This window comes from Lissotriton helveticus, chromosome 7, assembly GCF_964261635.1.
Source record: "Lissotriton helveticus chromosome 7, aLisHel1.1, whole genome shotgun sequence".
Lineage (NCBI taxonomy): Eukaryota > Metazoa > Chordata > Amphibia > Caudata > Salamandridae > Lissotriton > Lissotriton helveticus.
The window spans coordinates 138,661,752-138,681,572 of record NC_136068.1 but is presented as its reverse complement, the minus strand read 5'-3'; the positions used below and the strand labels follow the sequence as shown (position 1 = coordinate 138,681,572).

The window sequence follows — 19,821 nt, the reverse complement described above, 5'->3', positions numbered from 1 at the left end:
CATTGATTTCAATACAAAAGCGTGGGAAAATATCTATTTTACTTTTTTAATCCTCATTTTTCTTGTAAAATTAATTTCTCTTCATTAACTTTATATTTGCAATAATTTTTAGATCTAAGTTACTTTTTATTCTTGTAAATGTATTCTCAAATCATATTTTTTAAATATGAAATATTTAAATTTCTCGTATTTAATTGCTACTTGAGTATTATTTCTATTTTAAATATAAAGAATAAATGCTATAAATATTTTTTTCTTTTTTATATGCTACTTAAGAATTAAAGGGGTATTTTAATTATTTTTTTTAAATATGTTTACCAATATTTTAATTAATACTTGAATATTAATACTATGTTAAATAATATTAAATATTAAATTAATTAAATCTAATTTTTTTATGCAACATAAGTATTAATGGGATATTTTATCAAAAAATATTAAATATCTTTCTTTTTTAAATTGTTACTTGAGTATTAATTCTATTTTACATATTTATAAATATATAAAATTAATCTAATTCTTAAAATTTAAATATAAAGAATAAATACTAGAAAATCTTTTTTTCTTTTTTTATGCTACTTAAGAATTAAAGGGATAATTTAATTAATTTTTGTAATGATCTTTACCAATTATTTTAATTAATACTTGAATATTAATACTATGTTAAATATTATTACATAATAAATTAATTAAATCTAATTTTTTTATGCAACATAAGTATACATGGGATATTTTATTTAAATATATTAAATATCTTTTTCTTTTTTTAATTGTTACATGAGTATTCTTTTTTTAATTTTAATTATAAATAAATAAAATGTATCTAATTTTTATTTAGTCTACTTAAGTATTAATAGTATATTTTAAAAATAAATTTGAAATATCTTTTTCAAATTATAATTTTTTACTTGAGTATTAATTCTATGTAAAATATTAATTTTAAATAAAATTAATAACAGTAATAAATATTAAATATCTTTTGCCGTTTTTTCAAATTATTACTTGAGTACTAACTGTATGTTAATTATAAATCATAAAAAAATATATATAATCTAAATATTTTCTATGCTACTTGAGTATTAATTAAATATTTTAATAATAAATTAAGAACATTTTTAAACGAAAAAGAAAATACTTTTTAATAAAAATAAAACATAATACGTACGTTGTAAAGATATGTGTTGTAAAAGCACTTGCGTTGTAAAAGTTGCTTTGTAATGGTAGTGCGTAGAAAAAGTTGCGTTGTAAAGGATGTTCCCCTATAATTTGCGATGATCATATAGTTCTCTGGTTGCAGCTGAATTCCTAGGAGCATCTTCACTCTATGGAAAACTGAATCCTTCCAAGAACCATCTTTGGGCAGTTAAAAATTTTTGACCTGGTGGAACCTTAACGCAGGTGCACCAGCTGCAAACAGGAAAGGTGCTCCATATTACGTGGAAAGTTCTGCTCCCAGGGCAGCCGCAAACTCATGCTGAGGGCAGCGCATTCATGTGAAAAATGGAGCGGCTGCTTTAAATCCACTCCTTGTTTTCACAATGCAGGTGGCAACTCGCCTGCACTTTTAAAGGGGATTAGAGATCCCCTTGCAGGTGGGTGCAGTCAGTGACTACACCCGCCTGCAAGGGGATGTCAGGGTGGGTCCATGGGACCCCCTTTCACCCCTCCAGAGGGCTGCTGTCAGGGTGCTCACCGACAGGGCACCACCTTTTAGGTGGCACAATGTTAGTGCTCAGCCTGAGAGCTTATTTTCCTCTACGCCTGCGTCTGCAATTGGGCCCGGGCACAGAGGAAAAGGGATTGCCTTCTGTAACACGAAAGTGCCTGGAGGCCACGTAAAGTGGACACAAATGCCTGTTACCCCTGGGGAACTTCATGTAATACGACCCCAGGTTGCCTTACATATTCCCAACATTGGTTTGTGAGTCTTGTATAGCTCCATGCCTGGACCTGTGTACCTTCTAATTGAGTACATTTAGGGTAGTGACTCTGTGGATGTCTCTGTATATGTTTTAAGTCTATTCGACCTTCCTTATACATGGGTTCCTTCGTAGCGTTGTTCATTCTCTGTTGAAGTTGTAGAAGTATGGCCTTGAGTGTCCTGCAGTAGAGTTTCTATAGGGTAGTGCTGTGAGGAACTTCTCTGTACTGGCATTGTCTTTGACCTTCCTCCATTCATCAGTTCCTTTTTGGCGGTGTGTATCATATGTTGAGGTTGTGCACATGACATTGTGTTTCTGTTGTAAAGGTTTCGTATCTGCCATCTTGGTCCCTCTTATTGTTGCAGATTATAAGAAACTTTGTTTCTGTGCTTCCATTTTTAGAATGCCATGGAGGGCTGGAGCAAGGAGTCATTGTTGGTTCCTGTGTGACCATCTTCTCCTGCTGAGAATCAGATGCTCATGGTTACATTATGCTAGAGAATAATAAAGATTTGCTAGGAAGTCAATCTCTGACATTTCAGGATGTTCTTATGTCTTTGGCAGAGGAATTTCTGATGGATAAGGATTTTGCACTATCGCATTTTGTGATATTTATTCGTTAGTCACATGTTGCTGTCTACCCACCTTCATCCAGTACAGTGGCCTGGGGACAGAATGTGGACTTGACCTCACCCACTGATCTCCTTAGTGCTCCCTGGGCTGTCCTGGAACCATACACGACAACCCTCCTGATTCCTCTGTGGGCCTCTGCCGACAGGGACTGGTCCTATGTGCATCTGAGTATGCACTGCCAGAAACCTGCTCATACACGGCAGTGCACAACATTTCTGGCATGCTCTCTCTGCCTCCCACAGTGATTTTTCTGTGCTCCTGACAGATAATGAAAAAAAAGTATTTGCATTTTTGAATTTTTTTTAATCTGTTCCTGCAGCAGCACACTTACAAGTCCCACACATGACTATTAACCCAATTCAGGCCTCAATAGAAGTCAATGGGAGAAATACATTCTCCTGATGTTTATTTCTCTATTTGTAATCTCCCACTTTCCTCTTCTAAAATGTTGCCATGTTTGTGGTACCCATCAGTCTCTGGTTAAGGTCAAGTTTACAGTCCTGCCAAGTACCACGCATCAGGCATTACACTAACGCTTTTTAGTGTGGTGGTCCGCATCCCTGCACTAAAATACATTAGTCACACATTTTTACCTCCTTTACACTACTGGTGCACTGTGAGGGAGACACGTGATTGATTGTGAGCGACTATCGCGACGGGCTGGGACCAGCTGACTGCATTATAAACCGCTGTAAGACCCGTCGCTGCCATTTTGTGCAGTCTGAAATGCCATCTTGGTCATAGCAGTGAGAATAGAGCCAGCCAAGTGAATCGGGGGTGGTGCCTTCCTGGGTTGCTATTTTTTTTATTTTTAACGAATGTCGTCACCCCACTAACCCCTGGTTAGTGCCACTGACACCTTTTGGCGGTTGCTTGCTGCACTCACCCTACTAACCCCTGGTTAGTGCCACTTACACCTTTCAGCAGCTGTGTGCTGCATTTTCTGCAGAGGATCACAATGGGAACGATTCTTGCTATCTTAAATTGGCGCCTTCCCCCAGAGTAGGGAAGCTGGCGCCTCTCAGGTCGGTGCACGTGGACAGAGTTTGTCTGACTACTTTGCAGGGTCCGAACTCAGCGCAGGCTGCGTCAGCCTGATGTGTTTTTTATTTCAATTTCATGTAATCCAGTAATTGCTGCCACCGGCCGGTGTTTGACTGTCCTCCTTGACCTCAACCGATGGACACTCAGGGCAGCACGTTGCTTCAGCACGGAGTTGTGGCACCATGGGCCTGGCTTTCTGTGAAGGTTGCTGCAGGAATACCTCAAAGTGCAGGGGCCTCCTTTAGAAATAGTTTTTATGTGGTTTGACTTCTAAGGTAGGATTAGTTTTTCTTTTAATAATAATATTGTTTCTTTCAGCTGTTGTGGTGCAGTGGCCCGCATGTTGCGTAAGCCAGTTTTCCATCTCTTGACGGTGTTTCACTTTGCTTTTACCTTACTGCATGTTTATTTTTTTATTTATTTATTTATTTATGCGATTTTATATAGCGCGAACTTTACCCGAAGGTGTCAGAGCGCTTTACATAAGAACCAGTTGAAAAACATAAGGACTTAGGATTACATGCGTTACATAAAGGATACAAACAGAAAAAAATTGCAAATGTACAAGATGTAAAGTCACACAAGGAGGAGATACAAATGGATATACTCTAAGAGTCACATGGGAACGGTGGAGAGCACAACGGTCTACAGCATATACTAGTGATTAGAGTTATCTCTATATACATAGGGAAGGGATACGCATGGATATACTCTAAGAGTCACATAGGAATGGTAGAGAGCACAGCGGACTACTGCATATACTAGTGATTAGAGTTATCTCTATATACATAGGGAAGGGATACGCATGGATATACTCTAAGAGTCACATAGGAATGGTAGAGAGCACAGCGGACTACTGCATATACTAGTGATTAGAGTTATCTCTATATACATAGGGAAGGATATGACTGGATATACTCTGAGTCACATAGGAATGGTAGAGAGCACAACGGTCTACTGCATATACTAGCGAGTAGAGTTATCTCTATATACAGAAAAGCAGAGTTCCATTAAGTGTGGTTGGAGGGGGAATGCAGTCGGAGGGGGGATGCAGTCACAGCACCAGGGGAGGGACAGAGAAGGGCAGGAAAGTGAGACAAACAAGAGGGGGAAGCAGATAGTAACAACAGCGAGGAGTGTGTCAGAGGCAACAGGAGAGACAATAGAAAGGTCTCTAGGACAGAGAGGGGAGAGGTCAGAGAACGCTAAAATGGCGGAGGAGAGAGGTAGCAGAAGAAGCAAGTCATAAAAAGAAAGGAAAATGGCGGGGAGTGCAAAGGTCCAAGTCCGAAAGTCCAGGAAGAGGGGGCTGCCATAGCCAGGAAGTCCGGTGGGAGAAAGGCAGTCTGCAGCAAAGTCACAGCCTCATCGTCCATGAGGAGCTGGGGCTGAGGAGTTCGATCTGGAGACCAGGGATCAGGGAAGGAAGACCTCAGGCGCCAAGGCAGCTGTTCGCAGAACGGGAGGCAACAAAGTCAGAAAAAGAAAGTTAAACAAGGGGGACGACCCCGAGCTCACTCTTGTTTTTCGGCATCTTTCTTCCCTTGTTTTGTAACATCAGACGGGCCTGGTGATCACCGGGGTAGAATGGCATTTTTCTACAGCGCTCTCTACAGCGCAGCCAGGGCTCACCTTTCACGGCAGGGGCTGCATGGTGACCTGCTCAATGTTGCCTCCATACTGAGCGCTGTAGGAGCCGTCACCTCTGCACCCGTCTCTGCTGGGCTCACTCTCCACGAGCGCATCCGTGGGGGGGGAGGGGGGGCACTGCCTCTCCTGCAGCCGGCTGTTCATGGTGCTCTGTCTCCGAAGCGCTTGCCGCGCGGGATCGCAGTGCAGCCCGCACCAGCTCCCGCTCTGCCCCTCCGGTGTGATTGCTGGTGGGGGGGTGTCTCTGGGCTTATTTCAGGGCTTGCGGTTGGCAAAGGAAGGGGGGACACCCACTGCTTTGATCTGTCCCGGCTCCATCCCGGCCATCATCCCAGCCGTGTTGCTCCACCCTGGGCGCCGCCATCTTTGCTCGCCTCGCAGCTGCGATCGGCTCCCCGAACTTTGCCGATTTCAGCCTCTCATCTGGGATTTCTAAGTCTGCGTGGTACTGATGAAGCAAAGCTTCGCATATTTTGCGACTTTCTGTATTCATGAACCTCGTTTGTGTGTAACAAGGTAATAATTGTATGTTTTACTAACGTTCATATTAAGTTTAAGCAAGGATTTGAAGCTTGCCTATGTGTATTTCTAATGCATTTAATCTGTGTCCTTAAAACATGGCCGCCGCTTGTATTTAGATACTGCGCATGCGTCAGCCACACTCACGTGTCCTGACGTGTCTGCAGAATTGGAGGGAAAATAATGCGCATGCGTAATACATAGCTTGTACTGCTCGTGCAGTTCGCTCTTGTTCCTGTGTATGTGTAGCTAACATTTAGACTGCATAAGTATATTTTATGATAAGTTGAAAGTACAAACCCAATGATGTGTGTTCATAATGTTATTTCCATGTATTAATTTGTTTTCGCTTGCTTTTCATGTACCGCGGGGAATGGGGGTCTGTCTGTACCGAAAGCCATCTTGGAGGTCCCTTCTGCGCATATGCGACTTTCCGGGGACCTGACAACCTTGGCTGATGGAACTTAGCCAGCTGGCAGTGATGGGCAAGATGCTCCTGAGAACTGACCTGCAAACTCGGCTGGACGAAGTCATGTGTTCCTGCTCCGATACATTGTAAAATTATCATTGTATTTCTCTGCAGTTTCTCATGGGAACCCCAATCTCGCTAGGCGGTACCCAAATATGTAAATGAAGCATCCAAATAGTGTGTTATGATTGGTGTGTTACCCAAATCCTACCTTAGGACCAATCGAAATTGGGGATTCTGACACTTTGCAACATTTGGGGGGTGGTACCCTGTCCCAAAACAGTATATCTACCCTAGGCTCACCTAGGGAATTTGTCCGACTTGTCTGGTTTAGCTGACCTGTCACTGACCCATCGTACTCAATAGGTGACTGGAGATACAGAGCGCTGCGGAGCACTCTGTCCGAAATTGACCATAGACTAAGGTTCTACTGAGCCTTAAAGTGCTGGCGAAGCACTTTGCTGGGAGTTCGCTGACCCAATCGGGGTCTTGATCGATAGCTGCAGAGAGGGTGGAGCGCAGGCGTTGCTTCCAAACTGCGGGTGCGGTCCTGTCCTGAGCGGTCCTGTCCTGAGGGTTTGCTGTCCTGTCCTGAGGGTCCTGTCCTGATTCCTATTCCGAGGGTATCCTGTCCTGTCCTGGGTGTCCAGTCTGCACCTGCTGTCCTTTGAGGGGTATCCTTCCTTGAGGGTTTCCTGTCCTTAACTGACCCGTGGCCAGGGTTTGGTTTCCACACCAGTCTAGGTAAATACTGCTCTAAATTCTTTAAACTTGCACCTTTCTATATTTCTGTCTTTTGCTTTAATAAAGACACATTTTGCATATGTTGATTTTTCCATGCTTTTGCCGCAACTATTGAAACGAAAAGTAATTTGCATATTCTCTTGATATGTTCCCATGTTACCCTACCTTTTAGAAATCATATTTTGCATTGCAGTTTGTCATTTCCTGATATGGTCTAGAACGGCCTTACTTAAATTTTCTAAAGAGTTCTTGCCTTGAATGCATAGCATTTTTCTTTTGCATCTCATATTCGCATTTAATGATTACCCTGACTTTATTTCTCTATAGTTATGTACTTTTCATTATCTTGGTTATTGATTGCCTTATTCTTGTAAGTTTGATGCTTGATGAAAACGAACTTTAGATAAACATTTTAAAACTTCCAGTTGTCCGTGGTCATTTCCAACAGTATTGAATGTCAATTGAATTTGCATTTGCTGCCTTTCCTTTTACAGCTAGGCCCCTGATCCGTTGAGGTCATAGGTACCCGTGTCGGTGGATGGTAAGTCGGGTACTCTGAGCAATAACGGTAGGGAACACACACAATTGGTAGCAGCCCGTGAAGTCGCCCTGTCAATGAGTAGTGTGAATTGAAAGTATATGGGCCCTGAAGCCGGAAACGGCGGAATCATTGGCTGGGTGACCTCGCGCGCTCTATCAGTTTTCTGGTAGATCAGAGGATGGTTAGGGACTAGCTAAAGGTTAGGTAGGACTAGTTAAACTAGTTAAGTCGGTAGCTGCTAGTACATTAATGCTGCTATAAGAGCGGCTGTTCCGAGGGACCCGATCACTCTCTTGTGAATACGCTGCTGAAATTCATGAATTGTTGTATTGTTATTATTCTTGTTCTTATATTGTTATATGTATTAATCCATGCGTTTGTAAACCGTATTGTTTCTTGTTGTCCGAACTCCCCAGGGAATTGAAAGGGCAAGTGGTGAATAGAATCCATTGTCCTGAGGTCACAGGCTTAAGGAAAGTTAGGTGCAGGTTAGGATAACCGGGAAGCACTAACTAGGGTTTTCTGAATACATGTGTGAATAAATGTTAGTAACGAGGTTCATTGGCAAAATTCCCATAGTGGCGTAACCTAGTAAGGGTCACATCGGAAGAGTAGCAGGTTCCTCGGAGCTTGGGTGAAAGCAGAGGGGTCCGCTGGGAAACCTTAGACTCGGATATATCCCAGAGAAGTGGATGAGTTTAGGGGAATAACAGGTTCACTGATGCTAGAGTGAAGGGTAGGTGGAAGAGATCTACCCGCAGCGTGTGAAAAGTAAATGGAAGTAGTTTACTTGCAGTAAAAGAAATCTTTCTGTCTAGACACTTGAGCACTGTGGCGAATGTGTATTCGTTGTTAAATAACCAAGCACTGAGCACTTTAGAAAGAAAGAAAGTTTCCGTTACCTTGTGAAGGGAGGGAGTCAGCCGCGAAGCGTCTCTGACGTCACTCCGTGCCGCGCTGGGATTGGTAGAAACAGCGGGCGGGTAGCGGGGCTGGAATTGTAAAGGAGGGGTGAAGCGCCGAGGAGTGAGAACTGTCTCACGAAGGGGCCGCGCACCCATTGGTCGAAACTATTTGAACGCGTGCACCCCATTGGTTGCACGGAATTGCAAGGCGCGTTCTGATTGGAGGTAACTTTGTAAACAGAATTAAGCGTAGAAATCGTATGTGGCACTCGTATTGTCCAGAGACTAGACCCGATCCGAGAAACCAAGGGTTTGAAAGGGATCAGTGGAAAGCCAATAGATACGATATTATGTACGGAACAAAGAGAAAGATGTCCCTTGTAAATAGGGTAAAGAATTATTTCAAAACGGACAAACCAATTAAGTCTAGAGAGGGCGTTATTGTCCCGCCACCGAATACTCCCGCCTCATTCATGATGTTTGACCGAGGGTACAATACCTGTGTGTGGTTGGAGAATTGGGTAAAGTACACAAAAGATGACGGAGTATTGGCTTTTCCGTTAGACGGTACTTTCAATGGCAGAATTTTATTTAATTTGAGAACCCGCATGAATGAATTGCATCCCAGACCGAGACTAACGCAGTATGAGGCGTTGGAGGAATGGGAGATTGAGGCTTTTGAAAGAGAGAAACCCCGAATGGACAAAGGTCTGACCAAGTGGTACCCCAGGCTGAAACAAGAGAGCAGGGATAAAAGGATGAAACAGTGGAGACAGAGTATGATTGTTGAGGGTCTGTTTCCCATGATGCCAGCAGGTAACCTTTCGGCGGGAGAGAAAAAGACAGAAAAGAGTAAGCATTGGGGAGCCCCTGGGGAGTCAGACGATGAATTGTTAGATGACATCTTTACGAGAAGTCCGCCCCCTTATAATGAGGGAGCCCGACCTTCCAGTGCAGGAGAGAATCTCCAGCGTCCATCTATTAAGGAGGAGGACAGATCCCTATGTAGGGGGGGAGGTGGCCAGGTGTTGCCCTATTTTGAGAATCCCGGACCCGCGGGGGTACGAAATATATATCCCAGTATGCCCGTGAGCCCGGAAGAAAAATATTCCCGAGAAAAGCTCTTTTTCCCCAGACCTCTTTATGAAAACGAAGAAAAGCCAGTAAGCTCAGGAGTGCCCTTTTTGCAGCCTCCATATGGGGAGGAGCGCAGGTCATTCGGCACAGGAACTTTGTTCCCGAAACCAAATTATGGTGGGGGACCAAGTAAAACGCATCCTACTGCCCCGAGTGTACGCCTCAACTGACCCCACAGATAGTGCCTGAACGAACATTAGGAAGGATACTGGAAGAGAGGGAGCAAGAAGTTCTAGCTAGACAGAGAACAGAAATAATTCAGAAAATCTCCCAGTTAAATACCAGTCCGGAAGCTCTGACTATTCCGGTAACTATCGGACCAGTGGTTCCATTGTATGGGAATAGTCAGGGAAATCCGAATCCTCCAGTTATGAACCCAATTATGGCACCACCCAGACAGGAACCCATAATAATAGATGATCAGTCCAGTGAGTGTGAGTCTGAAGTTGCGTTCTTGGACCTGCCAAACAAACAGACCGGAAAAGGAGTGCCGAAGCGGCATAATCCTTTTGACGCGAAAGAAATTAAATTAGAATCAGCAACGGGTACCAGGAGTGTCTCTTTGGTAACCCCGGAAGAAATTGAGAATTGGAGTCGTGAATTAGAGAAACAGGCTCCGCAAACGAAACCTTTAGACCTGTACAAGCTGAGGGTAGAAATAGAAGAATTAATGGCAGGAAATGTGGGATTAGACAGATTGAATACCTATTCTGAAGAGGAGTTGCTGTTTATGTGTAAAAGCCTTACCTGGAGTACTAGGGTGCTCCACGAGAAACTGACAGACACCGCAGCTAGTATGGGGATAGATATATCGAGATCAAAGCCCTTGCAGAAACCATACCGAGCTGAGTTCTCAGACAAGGATTTAGAGAACTTGAATGTGTCAGGGAGGAAGTTGCAGATTAAAGAGTTGCTTGCAGTTTTGCAAAAATGGGGAGACGTGGAAAAGTGGAAAACGAGGTGGGCACGAAAGAAAGATGAGGCCCGATCCAGACAAGCGACCCCTGAGTTCCCTCTGAGAGAAGTAGATAAGCCCGAAACGTTATGCCCCATGCGTGAAGTACCGGGTGGGAGGTATGTGCACGTTCCATGGTCCAGACAGGATATTGTGTCCTTTACTAACGATTTTCCGAAACTGCGCGAGAAACCGGTTGAATGGTTCCGGCAAGTGGAAAGGTTCGTAAAGGTGCAAAAATGCCTGTGGAAAGACCTGGATGGGTTTTTCGACATTGTGGTCCCGGTCGATCTATGGACCGAGTGTAAAATAGCCATAGCCTGGCCTAGTGAGGAGTACACAAGAGATAAAGAAACAGGGGAACCTTCAAAGGAAGTCATGAGAAAGTATGAGCAGGTAATTCAGCACTTGAAAGAAAAGGTGCCCGCAAAGGAAACTGATTGGACCAGGATAGATAGAACAACGCAGGAAAGGGATGAGACAGTGCACTCCTATTATGAAAGGCTGTTGCAGGTGTTCAAAACCTACAGTGGTATAGATAACATCGAGATGAAGGATATGACGCACTTTATTTACAGGTTTGTAAACGGTTTAAGACCTGAAATTTGTCAGTGGATAAAAGATAACAAAATCTGTTGGCACTCCAAAAAGGTAGACGAGGTCCTGCGGTACGCAAAGTACTGCGAGGACGAGATGGCAGAAAAGAAAAAGGCTCTCAAAGAGAAAGTCATGTGGGCTCAGGTGAAGCTCGCAGAACAGCAGGAAAAGCAGTTGAGTAACATGGTCAAAAATGCTAAGAACGAAGGTCCTGGAGGAGGGGGAGGAGGCAAGCCCCGGCCCAAAATGAGCAGGGAAGAGGCTATGAAGAAATTTCCCTGCCATCAGTGCGGCGAAATTGGACACTGGCGTAACGAGTGTCCTTATTTGCCAGATGATAACCCCAAAACACCTGATTTAACTCCACAGACGCAGAAAGAAAGACCAAGAAAGACTCAACCACAGGTAAAAACAGTTCAGGTGCCCCGAGCACCAAAGCAAGTATACAGGGGAAAACAGGCAGAGGGAGATGAGATAGAAGTCTGGGAAAGCAATGAGAACAGAAATGCAGCAACTTCGCAGTATCTTTTAAATGATACCTTACTTTGTGATGACCAGTACTGACGGGGCCTGAGAGGGGAGGACGAGGAGTGCGTACTTGGCGCCTCCTTGCCGGTAGACCAGTCCGGACCATACATTGAAGGAAAGGTTGACGGAAATGATGTCACCTTCCTGTTGGACACTGGCGCTACCCGTTCTACTGTGAGAACAGTGGACGTTCCAAACCTACCCCTCTCGGGAGAAGCCATCCAAGTAGTGGGTGTATCTAATCAATTGATTAGTACTCCTGTTACCAAGCCCATGGAAATATCAATTGGAAACTTTAAGGAAATGCATAGATTTGTCGTTTGCGACACCAGTCCAGTGAACTTGCTGGGACGTGATTTGCTGTGCAAAATGAACTGTACCATCTTTTGCACACCAAAGGGTGTTGAAATTCAGACCCCAGATGAAGACGGCATTTATAAATTAATGTTGGTCCGCCCTGACTCGGAAATTAAACGAATGACCATGCAGGATTTACCCAAAGAACTCCAAGAAGCAGTGAAGCCAGAGGTGTGGGACTTTACTGGGAAAGATGTAGGGTTAATGAAAAACGTGGACCCCATACAGATAGCAATAAAGGACAATGCAGTATACCCCAATACTAAACCCTACAGAATGAATGCAGAAGTGAAAGCTGGTGTTACTGTGGAAATACAGAAATTGCTAGAAGGGAACATCATACAGGAGGTAATGAGTAGCCCATGTAACTCCCCAATTATGGGCATTAAGAAGCCTAGTGGCAAGTACAGAGTAGTGCAGGATCTACGAAAAGTCAACAAGATAGTAGTTCCCTGTTGCCCTATTGTCCCGAACCCAGCAGTGATTCTGTATCAGATTCCCTGGGATGCTGAGTGGTTCACCGTGATAGACCTGTGTCATGCATTCTTTTCCATTCCCTTGCATCCAGATAGCAAATTTCTTTTCTCATTTGCCTTCAATGGTCACGTGTATTGCTGGAACCGGGTCCCTCAAGGGTATACAGAGAGCCCCTCTATCTTTAATCAGATCTTGAAAAAATGTTTGGAAACTTTGGTCTTACCTGGGAACTCCGTCTTAGTGCAATACATAGACGACCTCTTGGTGGCGTCTAAAAGTCATAAGGATTGTGTGATTGACACCATTGCCCTATTGAATCACCTGTGTGAAAAGGGACATAAAGTGGCCCCTGATAAGTTACAGTTTTGTGCAAAATCGGTAAAATATCTGGGACACCAGATAGAAAAAGGTGTCAGGAAAGTGACATCTGAAAGAGTGAGAATAATTCAGAAGATGCAGTTGCCTCGTACTCAGAAAGAGATCAGAATGTTCCTGGGTGTGATAGGATACTGCAGGCAGTGGATTCTGGGATTTGCAGTCCTGGCCAGGCCCTTGATAAAAATGACCAAGAGGGGAGCACCCGATATGGTAGAATGGAATGATGAAAGCTTAACAGCTTTCACCAAACTGCGAGATTGTCTGTGTACAGCACCTGCATTGGGAATGCCAGACTATTCTAAAGAATTTGCCCTATTCTGTGACACTCGTGATAATTGCGCGTTGTCTGTCCTAACTCAAGAACATGGCACAACCAGAAGGCCAGTGGCATATTTCTCTGCCACCTTGGATCCAGTGGCTGCTGGATTACCAGGTTGTCTGAAAGCAGTAGCTGCTACCTGCGCAAGTTTAGAGCAGAGTGAGTCCATTGTCATGGGACATCCGGTAACTGTGTATGTTCCACATGGAGTGGTAATTTTGTTGACCAGAACAAAAACTCAGTATCTCACCCCTAGTCGGCTGACTAAATACGAGAGGATTCTTGTGGGTGCTGCAAATGTAAACATTGTTAGGTGCAGTATTCTGAACCCAGCCACCTTACTCCCCGACCCAAAGGACATGGAAGGGGGGGGTGGATGATGAACATGACTGTATTGATCTAACAGAATTCAACACCAAGCCACGCCCAGACATAAAAGAAATGCCATTGCCTGAGCATGACAAAGAACTATTTGTGGGTGGTTCATGTCTAAGGCATGAACAAGGAGGCCTGAGTGCTGCCTATGCGGTAGTCTCCTTAGAGAAAATTGAAGAAGCAGGTTACCTGTATCACATAAAGTCTGCACAAGTAGCCGAATTGATTGCTATGATAAAAGCTTGCCAAATTGGGAAGAACTTACGCATAACAGTGTATACTGACAGTCAGTACTGTTATGGGGTTGTGCATGACTTTGGCCAATTGTGGCTACAGAGGGAGTTCCTGACTTCATCAGGTACCCCTATTCGAAATGGAAAGGTTGTTCAGGACCTTTTAGAGGCAATCCAGTTACCAAAGGAACTGGCAGTGGTAAAATGTGTTGCTCATAAGAAGAGCATGGACAAAGTATCACTGGGAAACGATTATGCTGATCGAGTGGCCCAATGGTGCGCCAGAGATCGGTATATCGTAAATCCAAAACGAGGGGGGCCAGGAACCAGCTGCCAACTTCAGGTGTTTGAAGAAGTGCCTACATGGGATGAAGTGAAAGAGTGGCAGCAGGCGGCACCTTGGCAAGAAAGAGAGAAGTGGAAGGACGATGGGTGTAGACCAAGACGTGTGGATGGTGTCATCTTAGGTCCAACTGGTATGCCTGTGTTGCCTAGACACCTACTTAGCACCATGGCGAGGTTGATACATGAAGGATCACACATTGGTAGGGATGCCATGATTCTAGTGTTCCAACAGACTTGGTACAGTAAAAAGTTCAGGAAAGTAGCAGAGTCCCTCTGCCAGAGGTGCCTGTCATGTCAAAAGATGAACCCAGGGAAGAAAACTTTGGTGGAACTGGGCAAAATTGGGAGGTCCGGGGGTCCTTTTGTGAGAATACAGGTTGATTTCATCACCATGCCCCGTTGTGAAGGGAAGCGGTATGTCCTTGTCATGGTCTGTTTATTTTCAAAGTGGGTGGAAGCTTTCCCTACTCCCCAAAATGACGCAAAAACAGTAACCAAGTGTTTGTTGAAAGAACTGATACCTAGGTTCGGGGTTCCAGTCACTATTGAATCAGATCAAGGCTCACATTTTCAGAATGCAGTGATCGACGAACTCTGTAAGGCCTTTGGAATTTCCCAAAAGCTTCACTGTGCCTACCGTCCAGAGGCTTCTGGAGTAGTGGAACAAATAAATGGAACTATCAAAAACAGACTAGCAAAACTGTGTGATGCATCTAAATTGACCTGGGTGAAGGCCCTGCCCCTGGTCCTGATGGGACTCAGAAGTGTTCCTGATCGCAAGACAGGCCTAAGTCCCCATGAAATCATTATGGGAAGAGTGATGAGACAAGCATGGGTACCAGGAAGCAAACTGTTGAGTATTACTGATGATTTGGTGCTTGAATACTGCAAGAGATTGGGTGACCAAGTGCGTTCTATCTCTCGCCAGATCGGAGAAGACGCCATCCTCAATCCAACGACTCCTCTCCACAAACTGGTCCCAGGGGACTGGGTGAAGATAAAGAAGCATACTCGGAAGAGCTGCCTGGAGCCAAGGTGGGGAGAAAAACATCAGGTGATCCTGGTAACTACCACAGCAGTAAAGTGTGCAGGAGTTCCACGCTGGGTACACGCCAGCCACACCCAGAAGGTATTACCAGACGAGGTGCCTGAAGCAGAAGGACGTCCAGCAGAGGACTCTGCAGGAGCCAGACCGGAAGTAGCTGACAACGTACAGCCCAGTACCAGTCGAGCTGCAGGATCAGCAGACGTTGGCCCAAGAATAGTTGATGACGAACTACCAAGAGTCCAGCCTGCTGAAGGGGTCCAAGAAGCTGAGCCAGAAGTAGCTGAAGACGAGCTGCCAAGCATATGGCCAGAAGAGTGGATTCCATTGATTGACCTCACTGAAGACCCTATTCGAACAAGTGAGAGACTTTGGGAAGGTAGAGAGTGGACTAGTCAGGAAAAGCAAGGCACAGGCGAAGAACCTCAGAATCTTGAGATTCACATCAAAACTGAGGAAGGAGAAGGTCAGACAGGGACAGAGCACGTGAATGATACAGAACAAGTGAATAATACTGAACAAGTGCCCGATACTGAACAAGTGAAGGATACAGAGCCAGCGTTTGATACTCCTCCACTGACTCCTGATATCGGGAAGGGACAGACTAGACATAGTGTAATAGTTCGAGCAGAAGAAAGTCCAGAGATCGAAGTGCTTGAACAGGATCAGATAGAATTAGAAGAACGTGTTCAGGAAACAGAATCAGAGATACTTGAAGAGCAAACACCCAATTTACCTGAACAAGGCCAGATTAGCACCCAGGCAGAAGAAATAGATGCGAGTCCTGGAATTAGTCAGATAGAAGAAGAAGAAACTGAAACAGAATTGCCAACAGCTAATGAGAACAAAAGGGCAAGAGAAGGAAACGAAGTCCAAATACCAACCAAAAGACTTAAGAAAAGAAAACATCTTGAGCCCAGGTTCGTAAAGAAATTGAGACTGAGGATAAAAACGGTGGAAGAGAAACGTGCAGAAGAAAGGAGAAGTGCACGCATAGCTAAGCAACAACAAGATACCTCCAACCGAAGGAGTGATCGAATAAAGAAACAAAACAAAAAGTACAAGTCACCTGAATGGACACTTGTGTTGGAAGAACTTGAAGATCTTGATATAACTGACGTAAGCGACGGAGAGCCCGTCCCTGAGTACTCTGACGAGGAAGAAGACGAGCCGCCGTGAATTTGCACAAAGTAAGATACTCGTGTAAAGTCACAAAGAGGGGTCGAGAAACTTCTTCTGAAGCCAAAATGTCTGATTCAAACGTGAATGGTAGACCTAGTCGCAGCTGTTGCAAAACATGCTGTAAGGTATGTGTCTGTAGTGTAGTTGTCCTGATATTACTTTGGATAGGACTAACAATTTTTATTCCCTTTGCTGTAAGTAAAGATACTAATATTGTCCCTACTGAAATTGTAAATACTGACAGTGAGGAGCTGACAACACAGAGTGTAGCAAGACATGAGAGAGCACTGAGACAAACAAAACAAGACTTAGAAGCATCAGATGAGAGAGGACTACATTATCATGGAGTTAAGAACAAGACACACTTAAATGTTTTCGCAAACTTGTTAATACACTATGTATAGACTATGGAAATTGAAGATTGCTATGTCTGCATGAAGCTACCTACCTCTGTGGCTGAAGGCGTGACATACCATCACTTGCCGTTGACATATGGAATCTCCTGTAGCATTTTAGCTAGTTTATTTTACAAAAGAGGACCGTTACAGTACTATTACTCTAACAATGACGTGATCTTTTCTGAACTTCCTATACGTGGGAACTTGAATCCTGTACATACCAAAAGTGACGTAATACGATATATGGGAGACTACTTTCTGACTATAGGTAACATTGACATAGCGGACGCACACAGAAATAACTTGACTTGTTCTTTGCGTGAGCAGGAAAAGATGTTCCTGAACATGGCAGAGAAAAGGAGAATTAAAATACAAAAGAAGGCTAATGACGAAAGTCAGAAAAGGCCAAGATGGGCAGAGAACATGGAAGGCACCTCAACTGGTGGGGCGGGTCCTGCTCTGTTGCTGGATTTTGAAAAGAAAGGCAAGCTATGTCTTCACCGCGAGAAGACTAGCTATTATAATAACATTTTCATTGGTTCCAGTGAATGCGAACATAATTACAAGGTAATTGGAGGTTGGGGTTTCAAAAATGGGTCAGAGCCTGTGTTTCCTGGAATTTATTATATTTGTGGGGACAAGGCTTATTTCAAATTGCCGGATCACTGGTATGGAAGCTGCTATTTTGGCATTGTCTTCCCGAAAATATACCACGTGAATGGAGTTGCTGGAAGCAGTGAAAATACTAATGGCTTAGTGCGTAGTAAAAGAGAAAGTATAGGTGAAATTATGGGTAGTATTTTCAGTGCACTGATACCTGGAGTGGGAGTGGTTCTCAACACTCACAGAATTTGTAAACTGTCCACTATAGTGGATGTATTGTCTACTGAGACAGCTCATGGATTTCTGTTGGTCAATACCGAAATGGTTGCGATCAGATCAATGGTTTTGCAGAATCGACTTGCTCTTGACACCTTATTAGCGAAAGAGGGCGGGGTCTGCCGGATGTTGAAGGCGCAACATTGTTGCACTTATATTCCGGATAAAAGTGTACAGCTCAAAAGATATGTGAAAAACATTACTAATTTGACAAAGGAACTCAGACCACTCGAGGTTGATAGTGCCTGGAAGAGACTGGTAGATGGTCTCTCAAATGTAGGTCATTGGCTTGCTAGCGTAGGTAAAGGCTTATTGCTCAAAGTACTGATGCCAATTGGAATTATAGGTCTCATCCTATTTTCCATATTTGTCTGTTGTAAATGCCGTAAGAGCACCAGAAAGCATGAAGTGAATGCAAGAGGGGTGAAACGAAGTGTGGATGAGCTCGAATTAGAAGAGATGAATAATCAGATCTATAAAAAGGTGAAAAGTTCTCACCCTACCAAAACTGAAAGAGAAAAGCTGGAGCGATTGCTGGAAGAAATAGAGCTGTATAAAGTGTGAAAGAAAAGTTGGCATCTGGTTCCATATTATATTTTGTGATGATAGTAAATATCATCAAAGAGGGGATTGATGAAGCAAAGCTTCGCATATTTTGCGACTTTCTGTATTCATGAACCTCGTTTGTGTGTAACAAGGTAATAATTGTATGTTTTACTAACGTTCATATTAAGTTTAAGCAAGGATTTGAAGCTTGCCTATGTGTATTTCTAATGCATTTAATCCGTGTCCTTAAAACATGGCCGCCGCTTGTATTTAGATACTGCGCATGCGTCAGCCACACTCACGTGTCCTGACGTGTCTGCAGAATTGGAGGGAAAATAATGCGCATGCGTAATACATAGCTTGTACTGCTCGTGCAGTTCGCTCTTGTTCCTGTGTATGTGTAGCTAACATTTAGACTGCATAAGTATATTTTATGATAAGTTGAAAGTACAAACCCAATGATGTGTTTTCATAATGTTATTTCCATGTATTAATTTGTTTTCGCTTGCTTTTCATGTACCGCGGGGAATGGGGGTCTGTCTGTACCGAAAGCCATCTTGGAGGTCCCTTCTGCGCATATGCGACTTTCCGGGGACCTGACAACCTTGGCTGATGGAACTTAGCCAGCTGGCAGTGATGGGCAAGATGCTCCTGAGAACTGACCAGCAAACTCGGCTGGACGAAGTCATGTGTTCCTGCTCCGATACATTGTAAAATTATCATTGTATTTCTCTGCAGTTTCTCATGGGAACCCCAATCTCGCTAGGCGGTACCCAAATATGTAAATGAAGCATCCAAATAGTGTGTTATGATTGGTGTGTTACCCAAAACCTACCTTAGGACCAATCGAAATTGGGGATTCTGACACTTTGCAACATTTGGGGGGTGGTACCCTGTCCCAAAACAGTATATCTACCCTAGGCTCACCTAGGGAATTTGTCCGACTTGTCTGGTTTAGCTGACCTGTCCCTGACCCATCATACTCAATAGGTGACTGAAGATACAGAGCGCTGCGGAGCACTCTGTCCGAAATTGACCATAGACTAAGGTTCTACTGAGCCTTAAAGTGCTGGCGAAGCACTTTGCTGGGAGTTCGCTGACCCAATCGGGGTCTTGATCGATAGCTGCAGAGAGGGTGGAGCGCAGGCGTTGCTTCCAAACTGCGGGTGCGGTCCTGTCCTGAGCGGTCCTGTCCTGAGGGTTTGCTGTCCTGTCCTGAGGGTCCTGTCCTGATTCCTATTCCGAGGGTATCCTGTCCTGTCCTGGGTGTCCAGTCTGCACCTGCTGTCCTTTGAGGGGTATCCTTCCTTGAGGGTTTCCTGTCCTTAACTGACCCGTGGCCAGGGTTTGGTTTCCACACCAGTCTAGGTAAATACTGCTCTAAATTCTTTAAACTTGCACCTTTCTATATTTCTGTCTTTTGCTTTAATAAAGACACATTTTGCATATGTTGATTTTTCCATGCTTTTGCCGCAACTATTGAAACGAAAAGTCATTTGCATATTCTCTTGATATGTTCCCATGTTACCCTACCTTTTAGAAATCATATTTTGCATTGCAGTTTGTCATTTCCTGATATGGTCTAGAACGGCCTTACTTAAATTTTCTAAAGAGTTCTTGCCTTGAATGCATAGCATTTTTCT

The 19,821-nt window shown here is 43.9% G+C and overlaps 1 protein-coding gene across 1 annotated transcript in view; it reads left to right on the top strand.

Moving 5' to 3' along the window:
* Positions 1 to 19,821, top strand: part of LOC144768244 (targeting protein for Xklp2-A-like) — a 267,670-nt gene that overhangs the window by 226,044 nt on the left and 21,805 nt on the right. The window lies entirely within an intron of this gene.